Source organism: Carcharhinus amblyrhynchos, chromosome 1 (assembly GCF_965287045.1).
Source record: "Carcharhinus amblyrhynchos chromosome 1, sCarAmb.v2.hapA, whole genome shotgun sequence".
NCBI classification, from domain to species: Eukaryota; Metazoa; Chordata; class Chondrichthyes; order Carcharhiniformes; family Carcharhinidae; genus Carcharhinus; species Carcharhinus amblyrhynchos.
In genome coordinates this window covers 127,920,451-127,941,547 of record NC_137324.1, presented here as the reverse complement: position 1 = coordinate 127,941,547, position 21,097 = coordinate 127,920,451, and positions in this window count along the sequence as shown.

The window sequence follows — 21,097 nt, the reverse complement described above, 5'->3', positions numbered from 1 at the left end:
GTTCTTATGTATTGAGGGCAACGAGGCTGCTAGGAACTTGCTGAATGATTGAATTGACCACCAATTCAATGAGCCAGAGCAATAAGATTTAAGTAGAGTTTAGGGTTGGGAAATATTCGCAAATAGACCTCATGTTCTTGTGGGAGCTTCAGAATTGGATGCTAAATTATTGGTACACTATTTTTCCTTTGAATGATTGGAATCAGTTTGATCTTCTACAAAGATAAAGACTTTCTATGAGAGGTGTCTATCCCAGGCCAGTGATCAACCTGGTGGTGTAGGTGAAATTCTACACCAAGAATCGAATAATAAAAGCAAAATCTAACTTATTTGGGCAGACTTTCTTCTTTAGCCTGATTATTGTGCACTTTATAGGATTTGTGAAATGGATTCTATGTAACCGATATGTGAGGGATTCCATCTAATGGTTTAATTTGTTGAGGAATCGGTTGCTCCATCACAGTTGATCGCTTGCCTGTCCTGAATTAGCTAATCTTCTCCAGGATATGGAGGTTCAACAATGGGCCTCCATGACCCTAGGTTAGATATGGGCATATTTGTCTAACTGTCCAGTGAATCCTGATATGTATGGATGTCAGATAAAGACTGGATTAAGTTTGGGTGTGATTCCACCTATGATTGAATAGATTGCTAACAGTCTCTGAATAACATAAGAACATAAGAAATAGGAGCAGGAGTAGGCCATCTAGCCCTTCGAGCCTGCCTCGCCATTCAATAAGATCATGGCTGATCTGTCGTGGCTCAGTTCCACATTCCCGCCCTCTCCCCATAACCCTTAATCCCCCCTCTCATCAAAAACCCATCAACCCGCGTCTTAAAAATATTTAGTGAGGTAGCCTCCACCACTTCAACGGGCAGAGAAGTCCAGAGATTCACCACCCTTTTGAGTGAAGAAGTTCCTCCTCAACTCCGTTCTAAGCCGCCCCCCCCTTTATCTTGAGGCTGTGCCCCCTAGTCCTACTATCCTTTCTGAGCGGGAAGAGTCTCTCCACCTCTATCCTATCCATCCCATTCATCATCTTATACGTCTCAATGAGATCTTCCCTCATTCTTCTAAACTCTAACGAGTACAAGCCTAGTTTATTCAGCCTCTCCTCATAGCTCAACCCCCTCAACTCCGGTATCAGCCTAGTAAACCTCCTCTGCACTCCCTCCAAGGCCAAAATATCCTTGTGTAAGTACGGCGCCCAAAACTGCACACAGTACTCCAGCTGCGGCCTCACCAATGCCCTATACAGCCGAGGCAAGACCTCCCTACTTTTATATTCAATCCCCCTCTCTATGAAGGCCAGCATCCCATTCGCCTTCCTGACCACCTGCTGCACCTGCAAGCTGGGTTTTTGCGACTCATGCACAAGGACCCCGAGGTCCCTCTGCACCGTCGCCTGCTGCAGTTTTTCGCCACGTAAGTAATAATCCTTCCTACCATTATTCCTACCAAAGTGGACCACCTCACACTTGCCAACATTAAATTCCATTTGCTGTTTCCTGGCCCATTCGCACAGCCTATCTAGATCCTTCTGTAGACTCTCCACACGCAGTTCCACCAATCTTGGTGTCATCAGCAAATTTCGACACCCTACACTCGGTTTCCTCCTCCAGGTCATCTATATAAATGGTAAATAGCTGAGGCCCCAGCACCGACCCCTGGGGCACTCCACTAGTCACCATCCGCCAATCCGAATAGCACCCATTGACCCCCACTCTCTGCCTCCTATTTGACAACCAATCCTCTATCCACGCTAACACCCTACCCCCAACTCCATGTCCACTGACCTTCTGCAATAACCTCTTGTGAGGTACCTTGTCAAACGCCTTCTGAAAATCCAGAAAGACCACATCCACCGGCTCTCCTCTATCCACCGCCCTAGACACATCCTCATAGAACTCCAGTAAATTTGTCAGACGCGACTTCCCTTTAACGAAACCGTGCTGCGTCTGCTCTATCAAGCAATTCCCCTCAAGATGCCTCGCTATTTCCTCCTTGATGATGGATTCTAACATTTTACCTACAACAGACGTTAAACTAACCGGCCTATAATTCCCTGCCTTTTGCCTGCCACCCTTAAACAACAGCGTAACATTAGCCGTTTTCCAATCTTCCGGCACTTCCCTGGAATCCAGCGACGTCTGGAAAATAACCACCAAGGCATCCACTATCATCTCCGCCATTTCTTTCAGAACCCTCGGATGCATTCCATCTGGTCCTGGCGACTTGTCCACAATCAGCCCCTCCAGTCTGCCGAGCACTGCCTCTCTAGTAACAGTAATGTCATTAAGACCCTCCAGTCCTACCACCTTTCCATCTCTAACACCCGGCAAATTATTCACGTCCTCCTCCGTGAAGACCGAAACAAAAAAGTTATTCAAGACCTCAGCCATTTCCCCATCCCCTACCACTAAGTCCCCCCTCTCATCCTCTAAGGGTCCAACATTCACCCTAGCCAGCCCCTTCCTTTTTATATATTTATAAAAACTCTTGCTATCCTTTTTTATATTAAGCGTTAGCCCAGCTTCATAGTTTCTCCTACCCTTCTTTATCAACTTCTTTGTCAATCTTTGTTGACATTTAAACCTCTCCCAATCCTCTTCTCGCCCACTACTCTTAGCTACTCTAAACGCCTCCGCTTTTAATTTAACACTTTCCTTCAGCTCCTTCGTTTTCCACGGCTTATTACCTCTCTTCCTACTGTCCTTTTTGACCATCACGTGGAGTGCTGTCTTAGCAAGGAAGATGCCTTAGGAGGGGAAGAGGAGAGGAAGAAATTAGCTGTGGCAAAATGATATCAAGCAGCAAGTTATGAAAACAGGAATTATGGCAATGGGTTGTTTTTTAAAAAAAACACATCCGTTCATTAACAATGATGACTACAAACTGTAACATACTTTTTAGAAATAATTCACCTCAGCCAGGGAATTTAGATTGTTCAATAATTTATTACATGCACAGCTGTACGCCATATGAAGAAAGCAGCACAAACTGTTTCCAGACATAAATATACATTGTTTTGAACAATGGCAGTGTGACTCAGTGGAGCCAGTTTTGCAGTACTAACCGCATCACAATATCAGCTGCACAGTGAGCCAAGTGCAGCAATGGAAGTCTGAATCCATTGTTTTTTTCTGCTGAATTACATTGTGTTTCAGAAGGGCAGAGAGAAGGTCTGTCAGGAGACTAATAGAAACCCAGTAAGTAGAAAATTATGTCATCCTGTGCTGCAGCTGATAGATTACCAAGTGAGTGGCTGTTTGGATTGATGGCTTAAATGGATATGCTGCATCAGCTGATGAAGCACTGTTTCCAATGCTTCTGTAGAAACAGTTAAGCACCTAAGCTGGATGGGGCTTTACAGCAGTAGATCATTTCCTGTTCATAGTCAATACAGACCAACTGCTGAGAAAGAAAATACTCAATTAGTACAATTTAATGAGAGTGCATCTCTATCTGGTATTGAAATAAGTAGACAATGTTTTCATTTGTTTTATTTCTTAGGACGAGGTTCTTTTGTTCCATTAAAGTCAAAGATTGAAAAGTACTGTGTTAAATGGCAATACGAATAACTAATTAAATCGTGAACAGTTTGATTTAAAAATAGGTCAAAAGGCCTACTTTGGGAATTTCAAAGCAGCTAGTTCCATCTCACAATTTGGTTGTGGTCTTAGCATCATATAGAATTTATTATGAGCTTGCAAAGGATAACAGTGAAAGTTCTAATGAAGTTGGTATTCTCCACTAAAAATGAGAATGTGAGTTTTGAGTGCATTTTATAATGTTTTAATCTTGACACTTCAATAATGTTTATAATTTGGAGAAAGCATTTGTAGGGTAAAGTTTGTGTACAATATCAGACATTCTCTGATTATTTCCCAATAACCTCAGACCCAATTGATTCAATTGTCTTGCAAGTGGGGATGATAAACCCAGTAACGAGCAAGACTTTGCTTTGAAAACAGAACTGAGGCAAAGGACCATCAAAAGAAATCTTTCACGGTTGGGAAGTGAAACTCTTTAAAGTGATCAAAGTTGATGTATTGAACAATACATCTTATTTATCATTTACTCAGACTTCTTAAATTGTTCATAAGCTCAGCGAATATAGGCCAGAATTCTGATTTGGCTAGCATTCTCCAGTCTTGCTGTAATGAATGAATTTGCCTCTGTGGCCTTGCTGGTAAAAGGGGAGGGCATTGAGACCCCCACCCCCAATGGGAAGGGGGAGTGCCAACCTGGGTGGGGGTGGCGATTAGCCCAGGTGGGGAGAGTGGAGGGTGGTGGTGATTGTTCCCGGGAGGGTGTTGTGATAGTTCTAGGCTGGGATGGGGTTGGTGATCAGCCGCTGAGTCCTGTGGGAGTGGGAATGTGATGAGCCAGAAGGCTGGCTAGAGCTGTGGGTGGCGGGGGGGGGCAGTGGAAGTCTCGTTGCATCCTCTGCTGCTATCAGCCGGCTTGCGGATGATGTAGGCTCCACTGAATCCCTCTGCTGGCATAAAACAAGTTTGTAATTTGATTTTAAGTTGCCCCAAAAAAACTGCAACAGGCAGGACTGTTTAAAAACTGAATTTCTCCCGTTTTCACGCTCATTTGGACTTGGAATTTTTTTGGTAAGTTTGTCCCCTTGGTCTTCTCATAGTTGATGTATAGGTCAATCTTGGTGCCACTACTGTCAAGATGAGTGGTCATATTGAGAGTTCACACAATTCTTTGCCCAGCTAGGCGATGTCATCTGCAAATTGCATCAGTTGTTGGTGTTGCCATGGGAGGCCAAAGTTTGTACCTAGTGTCACCTTCCTCATGATGAAATCAATGATGGAAAAAGGAATATGAAAAGTATGCAGCCTTGTCAATCTCCTTTGATGCTAAAGGAATCTGTGGTGCCTGTGCTGGTCTCGATGCAGCAATCACACTATAAGGCTTTTAAGATGTCAAAATACCACCCTGGATGCTGTACTTGCAATGTGACTGTTAGTGGAGGCTATTAAAAGACTTCCTGAAATAAATGAAGTTGATGACAAGTGTTTCCTGACGTTTTAGGTTCTGCTTCCTGATGGTCCTGTGCATAAAGATCTGGGTCAGAACATTATGCAGTCCCCTCCCTCAGTGGGTTTGAGGCTGGCTCAGAGCATGAAATAACATAGGCCCTTCAGACTAGGGGGTGCACTCATGGGCCAGAGACTCCTCGCATGCCCCCACCCGACAGCAAGATCTCAATGGACTCCAATGATATCCCCTCCCATACTCTTCCCTTCCTGGAACCTTCACTTGCCATCACTGCAGTTCCCAGGATTTAGTCTCAGGCATGGCCACTGCAGCACTGTGGCTGGATAAGCTGGAGAGCAGTCAGCCTTCTAGTGCAGACGGAAGTCCCGCCTGTTGCCAATCAGCACTCATTAGAGTATGAATGGCAGCGGGCCTCTCTGAGGTGCCAGGTTGTGCCCCCCCCACCCCTCCATTGACTCTCCAGATGTCAGCCATCAAACATTTGCCATCCTGAAAACTCAGGCCTTTGCATAGTCTGCCACACTGAAAACCTGCCTGTTCACAAAGGATGTTGTCCACTTCTGCTTTCAATCTTTTGAGCAGCATAATGCTGAAGACCTTTCCAGGGGCGATAGTTGTGTTCTGCTGCTCCAGTTGTGGCAATTTGAGGGTCTCTTTTTTGGATTGAAGATGACTCCTCACCTCCAGTCATACAGGACATCCTCTACAGTCTAGATCTTGTTGAATAGGACTGTGAACTCTGCTGTGATGATACTATAATCAAACTCAAACATGGAGCTGGGATGGACAAAACTGTTTCACCAATTTTGCCTCCTATTTCTCATTTTTTAAAATTTGTTTAGGATATAGGCATTGCTGGCTGGCCAGCATTTATTTCCTATCCCTAGTTGCCCGAGGGTAATTGAGAGTCAACCACATTGCTGTGGCTCTGGAGTTGCATGTAGGCCAGGCCGTGTGAGGAGGGCAGATTTCCTTCACTAAAGGACATTAGTGAACCTGATGAGTTTTTACAGCAATTGACAATGGTTTCATGGTCATCAGTAGATTCGTAATTCCCTGCATTCTGTTGATAATCTTCTACTATGCTTGGTACAGCACTGTTGCTTTTTATATCAGAGAGTTCCTGTACAGTGTCTTGGAGTCATTCTGATTTGCTGTTTCTTGTGCCTTTCTAGCTTTTAACTCTATCCATCCTCACATGTCTGTCCTACAGCTCTTCTCATACTCATCGTCTTCTGAGCTTTGCTCAGTTTTTTTTTGCTTCCTCTTGTTCTTAGTCAGCTTTCTTTGGTCAGTCATCGCTTTATCCAGTCTCCTGTACTTCTCATATCTACTCAGTGCTCTTTTCCTCTTCCCTCTTGTTCTTCTCCAGCCTTCTTTCATCAATCAACTTTCATATTGAATCAATAATCCATTGCTCTTTGTTGGTTCCTCTCCTCAGCCTGACAGTGACTTCTGCATTCTCTTTGATCTCTCTTTTGAAGATTTCCTGCTGATACTCAGTGTTGCCTGACTTCATTAGTACTTTGAATCTGTTGGAAAGGACCAGCTAGAAACTATCTGACATGTCCTTTTACCTTCATTTTTTTCCATTGCAAATGGCCTTTGACCTTGTGGTTAATGCCTTCATCAGCTTCAGATTTATCTTGTCTCATTCAAGATGATGGTCAGACCCTTCATCAGCACCTCAACACATCCGGACATTAAACTTGAGGGCATACACAAAAAATACATGGAGGTCTCTAAATGGCAACACCCTGGGCATACTCAATCTGAATGAGATTGACTATGTCTATATCAACAGCAGATGGAGGTGCATTTTATTATGTATACAAATATATGTATATTGTTATGAACAATATATAATTCCTAAATTGAATATGCATGTTTGTATGTTTAAAAAGTTAAAATAGTTTCAGTTTCATTTTGGTTATTTGTGAGCCTTGGTGCTGGGGAGTCTGGATAAATTCCTGATTAAAAGGTCAGGTCCTCTTTGTTGAATAAATACATTTTTAATGAGGTTTTACAATCCCTGATATTAGAGATGGGTTAAAAGGAGTTAATAGTGTTGTGATTGTGGAAAGAAAAACAGAGTAGAAAAAAGACTTTACTGTTGCCTAGCAACAGTAGTCAAGTGACACAGATACAGAAAAAAAACAGGAGACATTCCACTGTGTGCCAGATACAGGGGAGAGGAATTTTTATGCTCTCTGATAAAGACAACAAAGCTGTTGGGGACAGTAGTTTGGTCAGTTATGGAGCTCAGTAGAATGATCAGTTTAGCAGAGGTGCTACAAGAAAACTGAGTTTAGGGAACTTGTGTGTTTGCTGTGCAGTTGAAGCAACAGTGAGTTTAGAGAGAGGTTTGATGGGAGAGATACAAGTAGGCTGAAAAACATTGAGTGAATGCTTAAGAATGAAAACCATTTGCCAGTATTACCAGTGCCAAGTGAGAAGCCTTCATGTCAAGCTAGTGGTAACTCTCCACTGGTTTATGTGTCTGTAAAGATACTCCTGAGGTAAAAGAATAGAGTGAATTTGATGCATCTTCTTGTATTTGTATTGAGAGCTTTCCAACCTCCTTGTCTGGCATTTTTCATTCTTCATGTTCAAAGTTCATTAGCAGATTTCTGTGAATTTGTTTTGTGATGTTAATTGCTTAAAAAAAGGTTCAGGTCCATCAAGCCAAGTTTCACCCTGGGATCCAACTTGTTAAAGCTCTGTATAAATATAGATTGTTGTTGTAAATGATGAAGCAAACTAATTGAGCTTCTACAAATCAAAATCTTTATACGATATTTTTCATACTTTTGATTTTTAAATGTGGGCAATCAGTTAACTTGAAGTGTACCAAAGAAGGGGTCAAGTTGGTCATTGTCTTTTTAAAAAAAACTTTTAAGTCTCACTTGATAAGAGCGTCCAAGCAATTACAAGCCAATTGGACTGTCGCCATTATTGGAGAGATTGCATCAACCAGGGCTGTATTCACCAGAATTCAGAAGGTTAAGGCGTCACTTGAAAACGTCTTCAAGTTATTAGAAGGATTTGATAAGGTGATAGAGAGAAACTATTTCCACCAGCTGGAGGGTCTTAAGACTGAGGCATGCTCTAAAAATTAGAGTCACACCTTTTAGGGAGCGAAATTAGAAAACACTGCTTCACACACAAAAAAGTAGACCTTTGAACTCTTCCAGTCAATTGTTAATTACTGCAGCCACTCAAGGTGGATGAAAGTAATGTTTTCTCTCTGGTCTGTAAACAATCTGAAAAACAAACTTATTTTAACAAACTTAGTACATTGATAAGATATGACCCAAACAAGAACAGATTTTTGGCAGATCTGACATTTTTAAAAGACCTGTTAACGTAGGATACGGCAAATTGCCATTTTTTTTAAAGAATGTTATGAGTTGTTTTATTTAGAATATTGTTGTGGCATTTATTTCAATTTGTCAATTTTTTTGATACATTTGTTAAAGTTTGCTGAAACATATTTCTTCAATAGATGGAGATGTACTGTTTGTAACAGCACGTAATGGGCTGGATTTTACAGGGTGCCATGGACCTCACGTGCCCCCTCCCCTTGCAGGCAAAAAATTGTGTTTACCCAAGGGACGAACAGCTATCCTTGCTGTTAATAGGCTGGAGAAAGGATTTCCAGCTATTAGGAACAGGAAGTATTGCCTCAAAGAGCTGCCAGTCAATTGGATGGTCAGCCATGCTGTAGTCCCAGCAGCACCAGGTGAGAGCAATGGTCCCTGTTAGGGTAACAGGCAGTCCCCAGTGGAGATCATCACTGGTACGCCACATCAAGGATAGTGGGGGATGGGGGGTTGGGGGGGGTGAAATGGGGATTTTGCCAGAGGCAGGCTGGCAGGGCCTGGCAAGGCGAGTGGAGAGTAGAGTTTGGGAGGCCAGGAGAGAGAGGATAAAAGGGGAAGCGTGATTTTTGATGAGGGTGTGTGTGGGGTGTGCTGCTGATTTGCATTGGGATTGTGCAGAGGAGATGCCCCTGCTTGCCTGACACCAATCCCCCACCAGGGTGGCATAAAATTCAGCAAATATTCCTGAAATAAAATTGTGAGCATTTTATTTCTTTCAGATTTTTCTGTTATTTTTATGTTTAAAAGCTGTGACACTTCAGAGATGCTTTTATTTGGAGCTGAGCAATGTCTCAATTGCTTAGAGGCTAGACTCTACTCTACCTGTCCAGTTGGGATAATTTTATTCAGCTGATCATAAGCAAGGAATGAAAAGGGTTGTGTGGCTTTTTTTCTCTTAGTAACGATGTTTGTTTCAGAGACTGAAATTCTTCTTGATGAGTCAGCGTGCTGAATATTGAATAGGTAATGCAATCTTCTTCATTCCTCATGTCTTGTGGATGTATTATTTCCTGTGGTTGTACAAAACATATTTTTAACACATCCATTCATTATTTAGTTGAGTTCTGCTAACAAGCAGTAACATCAGTTCCTGAAATTTAAAACATTTGGCATACTATATTGACTTAATAAGCATGTGAGCCATTAGGTGCACATATCACATTCTTACTGTTCTGCACTTTTCAGTCTAGACAGATTTTTGATTGGCAATTGATTTGGAGGGCAGGCAGGGAAGTGGAGTTGAGGCCAGTCAGACCAGCCATGAGCTTATTAAATGGCAAAGCAGGCTCTGTGGGACAAATGACTGACTCCATTAACATGCAAAAGTCAGAAACTGATGACATCGTTCTGACACCAATGTTACTTTAACCTTGGACTGCATGATTCCTGCACAGTGCCAATTGTACTCGGAAGCTCCAATGAAAAAGCTCCAGGGCTAGAAGAAGTCTAGGTAAATGCAATTTTTTTTAACTTTCTGAACATTTCCCTGTGTACCTAACAGAGCAGAATGCCTCCCCTACTCTGGCTGTTCTACCTACCCACACTGACTTCCAGAGGCACCACCAACCCACATAACTGACTGCTGGGAACTGTTCCTCCAGATTTTTACCATGCATAACCCGCTTCAGCCAACTGGTATTTTACCATTCTGGCTGAGATCAAGTCAAGCCTGGAATACACTAATGAGGCTTGTAAGGCTAAAAGGCTGGGACCTCATCTTGACAAGTCAGGTCAGGACTAAGATCCCTTCCATGCCCTTCTCCCCAAGTTAAAATTTGGGCTCGAGTGACCATTTAACACCTAAGTGGAATAAGCTTTCACCATATGCAATGAATGTGGATTTATTTTAATCATTGAAAGAGAAATTACCACATTTTTATTCAACTAGCGTTAAATGAAAACATACATGCAGCACAATAAGAATTGTGGTGAGTTGGGCTACGTGGATATTTGACTAAAATAATAGGGTAAGGTAGCTGGGTTCAATGGAATTACTGGATGGCTATCAGGAAGGGAAACCCCAGCCTAATTTAAAATCTGAGATCATTTGTTGCACCCCGACCCACCACTATTGTCATACCAGAATCAGTGTAAAACAATGAATGGACTTGGATTGTAGATGACTCAGCTGTTCATTGTTTTAATTTGCAGACCTTGCCATGAAATTTGACTGGGTCATTTGCCCAATTTGCACTCCCATTAGTTTTGTGGGAAAGAAAATTGGTGGCGTGCAAAATTTGCTATTCAATTTACACCACTGCTAAAGTTGACCCATCTCATGATCTTTTCTTCCCAAAAGAATTGTCTGCTGTAATTCAGATCTTGTCAGTTCTTTTTTTAATATGTAACGTGTAGTAGCAAGCTAAATTCAAATAAGCATGTTATGCATCTGTAACAACTTTAATCAGGCAATTGAAATTGGCCTGTTAGAATATGAGCTCCCTCTTAAAGGCCAAATTGATGGCCAATCAGAGAGCCTCTTGTGTTGTACTTAACCAGGAGTATCAATTCCTCTGGGACTCCTAGTGTGGACCACTAACTGAAAGCACTCTGTATGCTGCTTTCAGCCTTGTAAATAAAGGGATTTTGGTGAAGGGATAAGCCTCTGAGGGCTTATTACAGTATTTCATTTGCTATTGTCAATTATTGCAATCAACTGATTTAAACAAAAATTGTTAGGCCATAACTTCCTTGGGATGGGAGCAGTGGATTTTCGCTGGGTATTGACTTACTTGCGCTTAAATTTTTAAGCGCCTGTCTAATTGTGGCTCAGGCCAAGTGAGATGCAGGCAGTGAAGCACATCACCGGCTCCAGTGGCGAAGTGTAAAAGGAGCAGAGTGAAAGAGGACACGCCCCCACTTTTTTGCATCACTTTCTGCTGTAGAGCATGTAAGATTAAATGTCCCATTGCAAATAACCAGCCAAGGAGAAGTTAAGTGACTAAATGAATGGGATGTGGAGAGTTGTGGTAGTTCAGGTCAGGGGCTGGGTTTGGTTGGTGGGGATTCAGGTCTTGTTGGGTCGGGGGTTCAGGTCGAAGCAGCTGTGTTGGTGGATTTCTGGGGGGTTCAGGTGTGTGGTGAAATGGCAGGGTGCAGAGCTTGGTCTGGGTCTTTTAATATAGTTACACTGAAGTTCAAAATGCTTTTCTTTTTTCAGAGTTACTGAGTAAAACTGCAAAACCACCTGAAGTTAGCAATTTAAACCACTTTGTCAGATGGTTCCCAACCCATCGCAGTTGTCCAGGGGAAGTTGGCACTAATGGACAATTACCATGTAAACCCTTAGCAGGGAGCCTCCAAGACGAATTCCCCAGCTCATCTCTGGGGTATCAGTCAGTAAGTTACAGGTCATTACTATGGTATTAATGGAAGAAGGGACAGGTTTTGACTTTGTGGTAATACCTTCAGAAGCAAATTCATTCATGTCTCGGCTGCCTTGTGCCTCCCATAATACTTTTCTGTGTCAGGAAAAATATCATCTCAAAGGATGAGTCAGCATCTAAATGGAATGTTTTCCAGTTAAACGATTATATGACAGGTTAAAACCATTTTAACCTCGGCTGATTTATTTTTTGGTCCATAATTGAAGAGAGAAATTTATTGGCAGACATTTTGTGTCTGGATGAATCATGATATTTATCATTTCTACTTTGCCACTTTCTGAGCAGGTAGAGAAAGAAATGTACAGCATTGAGTGGCCAGAAATGACCCACCAGGGCACTCGGATGGTTGGAGCGTCATCACAAAACACGTTTTTTGTATTTCAGCCAAAGTAGTGTTCCTTGATTTTTACTGAGTGGCTCAATTAATAAACCAGGCTTGAGCCTAAGGAAGAGGATTAGAATGAAGGTGTAAAGATTATGGTTGTAGTCTTGGAGAAAGTCAGTCGTTTCAACAGTTGGGGTCAATCCTGCAGAAGATGGAAGTATGGAAATTAAGTGACAGATTAGTTCTGGTTGGAAGAGGTGGAATATGTGCTGTGGTGAGTCGTGTGATAGACTGGTATCATTTAAAGTTTGTTTATTAGTCACAAGCAGGCTTACATTAACACAGCAATGGAGTTACTGTGAAAATCTGCTAGATGTCACATTCCAGCACCTGTGCGGGTACACTGAGGGAGAATTTAGCATGGCCAATCCATCTAACCAGCATGTGGGAGGAAACCCATGCAGACATGAGATGTTGGTATTAAATGCAAACTTATTGATTGTGTACTCAACACTACTGTTAATGTCAAGGTGGTGAATAGTATTGGGCTAGGGACTGATTTCAGGGACATCATCATAATACGTCTCCAGGCTGAACCCCATCTGTTATCTACACCTTTTTTCCTGGGGGACCAGGGCCAATTCTTTATCCAGCATTTCAAATTCCTTGTGATACTAGAGGAACCTACCTTGTGACTAAAAGGGACTCCCTCAAAAAACACATACCAAATTTGTATGGCAGAACCCTTTTTTTTGAAATCTGGGCCCTTTCTTCATGATCATTAAGACCACCTCTTATGATCCTTTGAAGCATCGTTCCAAGAACGAACATCAAGCTGATGGGCTTCTTGTTGCTTGGCTCTGATTTGTCTGCTTCTTGAAAGTCAATACCACATTAGCTAGCTTTAATCAAAGGGAACTATCCCAGACTTACCTGGACTTGCAAAATCTCACTAACTTTCCTGACTGGAAACAATACACATCCTTTTAACCTGTGCTTAATGCTCTCTCCACTCACATTCTGTACCTTTAAGACTTGATTAGCTGTAAAGACTCACATTCCAATCATTATTCATGTAAATTGAGTTTGTGTCTCTGTGCTCAGTTTGTGATCAGAACTCTGAGCCACCTGATGAAGGGACAGCCTGTTCTGAAAGTTTGTGGTGTTTGCTACACATAAACCTGTTGGACTTTAAGCTGGTATTGTGGGACCTCTTTCTGTTTTTACGCCAGTCCAACACCGGCATCTCCACATCATATTTCTTTCCTGCCGTTGTCTTTGCGTAATAAACTAAAATGATGCAAAAGATTACAGAATGTTAGACTAGTGCAACACAATGATAAAGCACCTGGTTTAATATGTGAAATAGCAGTTTACAAAGAAATTACCTATCCTTCATGGCGTTTCCAAGACCTAATGCATCAAACCAATATTATATAATTTTAAATCACATGCAGAATAAAAATAAACTTCCTTGTCAGTTGGACACTATTCGAAATCAGAGTTGTTTGTCTCTACATGTCACTGTTATGTTTTGAGTCGATTCTTTTCTAGGGTTCAGTATATTAACCCCTTCGTCCTTGCTCTCTGGTCTGAACTGTCGAACAAAGAATCCTCTTCATTCCATTTTGGCTTCTTGTGATCTTTCTTGATGCCAGAAGGCAGTAGAATAAACACTTTACAAGCCCAAGCTTTATTAAACACAGGAGAACTGAACAGACACCAGAACACAATAATCAGTGTAAATGTTAAACTTATGTGATTGGTGGATTGTCTATGAACTGCCTACATCTAGTTCATGGCTTCAGACAGATGTCAAATACCTCTTAAAAATATGGAAATACTACTTAAAAAAACAAGATGGGACAGAGTAACTTTAAGTTTGCCTTAAAACTGCCCTTAAACCAAGAAAACTGTCTGTCAGGCATGAGAAATAAATCCCACAAGATTTGGGAATGGTTCCCACCTGCAGAGTTTACAACTGAATAAAAAAGAACTGTACCCAATGATGTTACTAGGCTACAACTTCTTGTTTAGCAACAATACACAGTGATTGGGGAAAAAAAACATAACTTGTGTGTAATTTTGCTGTTTATCATTCATTTACTTATATTATGACAAGGCTGATTTCGCAGACCGCACACAGCTTATTTCTGGAGATGAACTCATTCTGTGTTTTCAACATTTTCTGTTTCAATTGGATTATTTTGAATTGTTAAATTGCAGAGAAAAAGAATCAAATGAACGTTGAGAAGCTTTGATATTCCTGATGTTATGACAGCCATAAATAGCGAAGATTTTTTCAAATCTTCCTTACTAATTACAGCCACATTGAGTCTTGTTTTCACTCTAGGGAAACTTACATAATAATGCGGCATTTCTTTTACCTTTTTAACTCGTGTTTGCTCTCAGACTATGAGGAACCAGTTAGGTTTTTTTCTTGCTGTATTTCACATGATTTCAAGTCCATTGATTACAAGAAAAGAAACATCTTCTCCATTTCAGACTGCTACGCATGTTTCCAACAATGACTTGTTGTCAACCATGACCTCACTTTGTGTAAGAGCCGTGTGAAATTTCAGAACATCATGCAACGTGAAAGGCTCTAAAGACTGTCTGTTATCGTTAAATTGAAGATATCTGAGACTAAGAGGTCAACAGGATTTGATTAGTCATCACGATGCTACCCCTGTTTTGGAACTCTGCAAACAACTGTGAGCTGCCAATCCTTTGCGTAATGAATTACTAAATTGAATTCAGAGATTGCAAGTAAAGCAAGCCAGGAAAGCACTCAGGATAATGCACCCCCTCCCTCCTGTTGACCTCATCTAAGTACTAATATCTGCACCGGAATCCAGTATCTGAAACAACTCTGCTAAATCCTGAAAGAGCAACTTTAGCCCTGCTGCTCCAATTATCCCATATCAAATCCAGCCCTTGATCCAGGTGTCCACATCTAGATCAAGTTAAGTTCAGGTCCTCAGCTATAAGAACTGGCCTTTATCATTTATATGAAGGCACAATACTGCGGAAACAAAAATAGGAAATGCTGGGAAACTCAGCAGGTCTGACAGCATCGGAGTAGAGAGAATAGAGGTTTGAGTCTGGATGATCGCGTCAACTCTGACGAAAGGTCAGCCAGACTTAAAATGTTAGCTCTATTCTCACTCAGATGCTGTCAAACCTGCTGAGACTTTTCGGCACTTTCTGTTTTGGTTTATAATTTATATGGTTATATCTTTTATGATTTTTGAGTAAATAGAAGCAAGGTGGTTTGAAAAACTTTACCGCAAGTTAAAAAGACTGCTGTATACCCTTCATAGCGTGTGCAGGAGCTTTTTTAGGGAGTGAGTATTATGCTTGCTTTCACAAAGAGAATTTCCTTTCTTCATTATGACTCAGCTAATACAGATTCATGGAGACAGCATTATGGTTAAAGATGTATCTTTATTTTTCAGATCTGGTCAACATACAAAGGAGAGAGATTTAGGGCAATTCTAAATCGCTCTGAGATTATGTAACTTTCAGTATAATTTTCAAAAGTCATTTTCCTGCCTTCCTGCTCACCCCAACCAATGAGTCAATGATAATTTGTGTAGGTTATTTACCTTGGCCAATAACATTTATCTTCTGACGGCAAGGGAATACGTGAGTCCATGGACATTGAGTGTCTTTTTCTCAGTCTTTTAACATTTTCTAGATTTTTTTATCTGGCGTAATGTATGACCTATTAATTGACCTGTCTGAGATCTTCTAATGCTGTCCTCAACTAGTGGACCCAGTTCTTATGGCTTGAAATATCATGGACAGGGATTTGATTTTTGTTGCATTCAGGTGTTGACTCAGACGATAAAATTGATGTGCAGCTCGCTGGCTGCATGACCAGCATTTCTCACCAGATAATCCAGCACTTTTATAGGGACACCCTGATTTCTGTCTTAAAAAAGAAGCCCCCTGCCTTGCACACTGAGAACCTCCCCAGCCACACGTGGACAACGTCCCATGGACATGGGAAATTCCCCCACCCCCATGGAATTCCCCAGAGGAGGCACTGCCTGGCTGCTAAGGGGCAGTTCTATGATGCCATACCAGGGCTGTGCCTGGATGTATCACTTTCCTCCCAGGGCCTATGCTTACCTGTGCACTACTGGCAGACTGCCTTCCCTGCTTCCCTTTTTTAAACCTCTAGTACACTTCGCCAACATCATATCATATCATTGAGAAGGGATCCCTTAATGTGAAGGGACAATATTGCTGGAAAGCCGGCTAATGAGATATTAGTGTATTAAGTTGAGGTTCCTGACCATCCAGAGCAATACCTCATCATGTCAGTGGTGGATGTTGAAGGGGTGGGATTGCGCAGAGAGGGGGGGAGCAGGGAAAGTCTGAAAATGTGATCTCAGTGGCAAGGTTCTTGTTTTCCAGTGCTCGCAGAATTTTGCACCTGTATCTCGATAGCCAATGTTGTTCCTTTATGAAGGGCAATGGGAATAATCTGGGAAATTATTGGAGAAGAATCGCTGACAGGATTTACTCTCATTTGAAAAAATATGGACTTATTAGCGATAGACAGCGTGGCTTTGTGTAGGGAAGTTGTCTCTCAAACTTGATTGAATTTTTTGAGGAAGTGGCAAAAATGATTGAAAACAGGACAGTGGTGGATCAATTCTACATGGACTATTAGCAAGACCTTTGACAAGGTTCCAGGGGCAGGCTGATACATAAGAACATAAGAACTAGGAGCAGGAGTAGGCCATCTAGCCCTTCGAGCCTGCCCCGCCATTCAATAAGATCATGGCTGATCTGTCGTGGCTCAGTTCCACATTCCCGCCCTCTCCCCATAACCCTTAATCCCCTCGCTTATCAAAAACCCATCAACCCGCTTCTTAAAAATATTTAGCGAGGCAGCCTCCACCACTTCAACGGGCAGAGAATTCCAGAGATTCACCACCCTTTGAGTGAAGAAATTCTTCCTCAACTCCGTTCTAAACCACCCCCCCCCCCCCCACCTTTATCTTAAGGCTGTGCCCCCTAGTCCTACTGTCCTTTCTGAGCGGGAAGAGTCTCTCCACCTCTATCCTATCCATCCCATTCATCATCTTATACGTCTCAATGAGATCTCCCCTCATACTTCTAAACTCTAATGAGTACAAGCCTAGTTTATTCAGCCTCTCCTCATAGCTCAACCCCCTCAACTCCGGTATCAGCCTAGTAAACCTCCTCTGCACTCCCTCCAAGGCCAAAATATCCTTGCGTAAGTACGGCGCCCAAAACTGCACACAGTACTCCAGCTGCGGCCTCACCAATGCCCTATACAGCCGCGGCAAGATCTCCCTACTTTTATATTCAATCCCCCTCGCGATGAAAGCCAACATCCCATTCGCCTTCCTGACCACCTGCTGCACCTGCAAGCTGGGTTTTTGCGACTCATGCACAAGGACCCCGAGGTCCCTCTGCACCGTCGCCTGCTGCAGTTTTTCTCCACGTAAGTAATAATCCTTCCTACCATTATTCCTACCAAAGTGGACCACCTCGCACTTGCCAACATTAAATTTCATTTGCCATTTCCTGGCCCATTCGCCCAGCCTTTCTAGATCCTTCTGTAGACTCTCCACACCCTCCGCACAATTTGCCGTTCCACCAATCTTGGTGAAGGTGAAGTCACATGGGATCCACAGTGAGCTGGTAAGATTGATTCCGAACTGGTTCCCAATGGAGAAAGTACCATAATGCAATGAAAAATGCTACAAATGTTTTCTCAGTCTGTGCTATTATCTTTTGTCCTATAACTTAAATGGCATGACAGCTCTGACAAATAAAAAGTCTGCTTTTGATACTTAAAAATTCAACCAACTGGTCCCATCCATTGATCGACAAGGAACTCTGTTTTAAAATTCAAATGACCTTCATCTCCTTCCATCTTGTGGGCTATTATTTAGACAGCTGTGGTGATTGTAAATGCTTGGCGGAGTTTCAGGTGTTAATGGGTTTTGGTACAGTTACTCCATTTGTTTGAGAATGAATGGCAGTTTTAAAAGGTTGTAACAACATATTTGTACCTTTCATGTTGTTCCTGGTTTGTTGATGCAAGCTAATAGGAATATAAAAACAACAAGGTCTGTTCATGTGGCAAAATGGAATTTTTGTTTATTATCAATGAATAGTGTGTTTAATGGAGGTTTTTATTGTATGGTGTTTTTGCCAATGAATGTAAAATATTTTATATTGATATTACATGGAATCTCAGGACTGTACATTGTGGCTATAGAAGATACATGCTTGCACCAACAGAAGACTCTGTAGTGTAAAACCACTTCTTGGGCCTCACTGTTGCCTCCCAGCCTGCCATTGAACCCACTGATGGAAGCAAAAGGGAATTTCATCCTGTGTTTCTATACAATATTTTGCTGAAATTATGGTGTTGTTTGTACCTGTGCTGGTGTCTCCACCCCACTTCCAATTGCCACCCCTGCAGTGTTCCACCCTGTCCCCTTGGCACTGCCAGGGTGCCCAGTGGGCACTGCCAGGCCCTGCCCCTGACCACCCAGAGGCTACAGTGGCCTCCAGTTCTGCCAGCGGAACCATCACACCTGGTCCCCGTTGATAGGGACCATGCATGATTCTCACCAGTGAGGACCTCGACTGGCGAGCAGGTGCGGTCAAGTGAGTCTGGGCAATAGCATCCAGGACTCGCTAATGATATTTAAATGACGTCATTAATATTGAAGTCAGTTTCAGGCATGAAGCTGATTTCACTGGCAAAAGAGTGGTGGTACGATTGGGAGAGACGGGGAAACTGGGTTTTGCCCCTCACCCTATCTTAGACGCACACCATGCTGATCGACTGGCACAGTGAGCTGGGAAGATCATGCCCCAAGAGTTCAATTCGAATTATTTTCTGGAATCTCATTTGAATTCTGTAAGCAAGCAGTGGGAGGTCCTGGAATTTATTGCCCACACCCTTGACGAGACAACGGCTGGGGACATCTTGGGCTGAAAAACTGCCCTCACTTTAAAAAGTCATGTACGATTGAAACCCTACAATAGAGCAATTTTACTGTATTTCTTGGTGTCATGAAATAAATACTGAAATGTCAGCTGGAGTTGGGGGTCTTTGTTTATATTACAGGTCATCCATTATAAATGTCCCTGCAGCTCTGCCATGATTGGGAAATCAACAGCATCCCAAATATCCTGAGAACCCCTGTAGGTCTGACTTGAACAAGTAAGAGGTTGATAGCGCAGTGGTGCCAGGTAGCATGTGCAGGGCATGTAAAACAAATGTGGAGATGAAGAATGATTGTGCAGGAGTAGATGGGGAAAGCCTGTTCTGCCGGTGAAGACCGTTTGCAGCTGGGATTCTCTGGTGCCTTTGAAAGTGATTGGAACTTTGGCTGAAAAGCCAAATTCTCCACTCCGACATGTTGGGGCCAGCTACGAACGAGTTCGGAGAATTCCACATATTTCTTCGAGGTGACATGAAGCAGTGGTACAGATAGGAAGGGTGCGAGTGTAACTCTGGTAGATAAACAGTTGGTGGCTGTCGTGGGGGGGTGTTTTCTCTGTCAGTACCTGATTCTCTTAAAAACTTAAGGCTTAAACTCCAAAGACAATTTTCAGTTTGAACATGTAACTCAATTTATTTAAACATAAAAGACATACAAAATAAACAAAACATTAACCTAGGCCATGGGATGGTCAGATTAGTGCGCAAGACCTTTCCAAAGGTCTGAGACATAGAGTCAAAATCTACTACAATGATGCTTTCCCAATATTTATTTAAGGTGTTCCTCCTGATTAGCTTAGACTTGATTTCATTACACATTAGCATGTCTGTCCAAAACATGACAAATTACCTCAACTAATTGCAAGATACTGCTTGACTTAATGATGTTTCATTTGCTGACGCGTTAAACAGATTTCTTCCCCTTGGCATGGTTTATTTCCTTGTTGCTACGTCTCTCTAATGATGCTACCATCTGAATACCTTTCTCAATGGCACTTTGCCAAGATAGCCGACTGTATCAGCCCAGGGCTCTTGGGCAGATACTTTCTTATGCCTGGACAATAGGGCCTTTCACTTCTGACATTAAGGGGACGATTCTCCCAAAAAAATTCAAAGTGTTGATTTTGCTGGAAAATTGGAGTAATTCATGTTTTTTTTTCTCAGTGGGAGTTCAGACTACAATCTCCCATATTTCATGCAATGCAGAGGCGACCACCATTAGGTTTCAGGGGACGGTGCCTATTCCCACCCAGGAGGTTGAAACCAGCGGGCCTCTGTGCATGCGCAGTGGCCTTGCACTGTCAGCTCCCCATTTGCTGGCCAGCCAGTGGCCTCTGCAGTGGCTACACCCCCCAAACCCTAATTGTGGCCCTCTGTCCATTCCCAGGCAAGCCTCAACACCGCCCCCCCCCCACCCCCACCCCCCCATCCCTGCCCTGACCTGGATGGCCCCAATCTCCAGTACATTCCACACCTGCAGTGCCAATACCGCTCCCCTGCCTGACCACTGCCCCCAGCCCGTCCTGATCTCCATTCCCCCCCCCCAACCAATCATCGGCCTCCTTGCCCCATCAATTCCCCATGCAGGACCCTCCAAACCCCACTGCCCCTATAACTTGCCCTGGGCAGTGCCAAGGTGCCCCCTGGACATGGGCACTTTGCCCCTTGGGCAGTGCTGGGGCACATGCTGGCACTGCCAGGATGCCTATGACTGCCTTTACTCCAGTGCGGTCATCCCGATAGATCCCCGAGAGTGGGGAGCTGGCTAAACCTCGCTGAGTGAAATACTCTGGTGGGGTGGTAGAGGCTAGCAGCCTGGAGAATTCAGTCCTGGGCCTGCTAATCACATTAAAATGTAATTAAAAATAGATGCAAATAATTTATCTGGCGTTCCCACTGATTTCCAATGCCAGAAATCTGGCGCTGGGCAATGCATGTGTGGCGGGAACACATGCAATGATCCCGTGCATGCCCAGA